Genomic DNA, 1,664 nt, shown 5'->3' with positions numbered 1-1,664 from the left:
AGCGGAGCCGCGACACCTCACACACCGCTGAGCTGGAAGGAGACGCATCACCCACGTCCCGCGGCGCTCTCACCCCCACCAGCCTCCGCGCGGGCCACGCCCCCTCCGACGTCTCTGTTATTGTTGCTTTTGTTTGGGGGGTTTTAATCAAGTTGAACAAATAGAAGCACTTGGAGTATAAGTGTATTATTTTAGGAAGAATTGTAACCAAGTCACTTTACATCGCTACAATCCCCAGGTCAGAAGATTGTAAAGATGGGAGATGATTTCCGAAGGACAAAACCAGTAAAATTTCCAATTTATATCGTCTAACTTAAAGATGATGATTATGCTGCATGTTGCAGGGAGGGTCGGGGGGAGGGATAGAAGTGCTTGTGTTTTTTTAATCTAGGTAAAGTTTCAAAAACTAATGTAGATTAAGTGGGTCTGAGTGCAATTAAATTTATGAATACAGAGAAAAATATGAAGTTTTATTAACTGTGGAAGGAATGTGGGTCCTTAGCTGCCCAGCCAGTTCATGAAGACCAAGGAGATCAGCTTACAGGGGTTAAATAAACACACTACTTTTTATTATAGCTCAAATGAATCCTCTTGCAGCAAAGCACCGAGTCCACAGTTGGCTTACGAGGTTTTCATCTTCAGGAGCTCTGGATCTGCCCAGAGAGCAGGACCCACTCTGTTTGGGGCCTCAGGCTGGATTTTTCACATCCCTGGATGGTACTTGTCCTATGTCCTAAAAGGAAACCAGTGCATAAGAAGCAGGGAGTACAAAGGACACATGTATGCAAAGAAGAAAGGCGCAGGGGGTGGATGGTGGGACCAGGCTGGGCCTCGAAGTTCTGTGCTCAGAGAGTAGAGAGTGCCTGGATGTGAGCTGACACATGACGTGTGATCGTGGCTGGAGCAACTTTCAGAAATCTTAGCAAACACACTCGGGCTGATCCTGGAGACCAGGCAGAGTGGGACCAAGGCTGGGGGGAGGCCACCTTCCCAGTGGCTCAACTGACCCCCACCCCCGGGACCTCCCTTCCTCAAGGCTATGTGGCCAACCAGGAGCTTGTTAATTGTGCCAATGATTGGTTTGCCAGCAGCTCTTACAGATTAATATTTCAGGAGTTAGAGACCCAGCTGAGCGTGAAAAGAGCATCCACTCCAGGTTGGGAATCACATTTCAACTCTGCGGAGAAAGAGAAAAAAGTGTTTCTTGAGTGAAGAGGACGAGACTCATTCACCTCCTGCGGCTGCAGACTCTGGCTTAAATTGGCTCCGGAGCTCAGAGCGGGGCACTCATCTGTCTGCCAGGGCCCAGCGCCACGGGGTCCAACCCCACAGGGCCCAGCACCGGGCCGCCAGGGTTGCCCTGTTTAGAGAACTGCCCCCTGCACTTCAAGTATCTCTTAGTTTTTCTGCGGGAAAATGGCACATTGCTTAAACTTCCTGTGGTTAAAAAGTGCTTTTCAAGAATGTGTTTCCGAAACTAAAAAAAATGAGCTGAGACTGTGTGATGTTTTTCTTACAGGGACCAGAAAGGCCTGGATTCTGTGTCCATGATGGACTGGTCCTGAGCTCACAGTGAGGGCAGGCTGGGGGCCAGGGTAGGGGTGCCGCTGGGGGCTGCAAACACCCTACCCAGGGGCCCATCCAGACCTCCCCGGAGGCCACGC

General features: G+C 50.4%; 1 long non-coding RNA gene across 1 annotated transcript in view; it reads right to left on the bottom strand.

The window, feature by feature from the left end:
• Positions 1-488: 488 nt before the first annotated feature.
• Positions 489-1,664, bottom strand: part of LOC104987855 — a 25,317-nt gene continuing 24,141 nt past the window's right edge. Inside the window, exons 3-4 of the long non-coding RNA XR_825177.1 lie at positions 1,099-1,177; positions 489-733 (exon numbers count right to left, since the gene is read on the bottom strand). This is a non-coding gene — a long non-coding RNA (uncharacterized LOC104987855). The remainder of the gene's footprint in view (positions 734-1,098; positions 1,178-1,664) is intronic.

This window comes from Bison bison, unplaced genomic scaffold (assembly GCF_000754665.1).
Source record: "Bison bison bison isolate TAMUID 2011002044 unplaced genomic scaffold, Bison_UMD1.0 scf7180017864108, whole genome shotgun sequence".
Lineage (NCBI taxonomy): Eukaryota > Metazoa > Chordata > Mammalia > Artiodactyla > Bovidae > Bison > Bison bison.
Note: the sequence above shows the minus strand (reverse complement) of the source record. Positions and strands in the feature narration are given on the sequence as shown.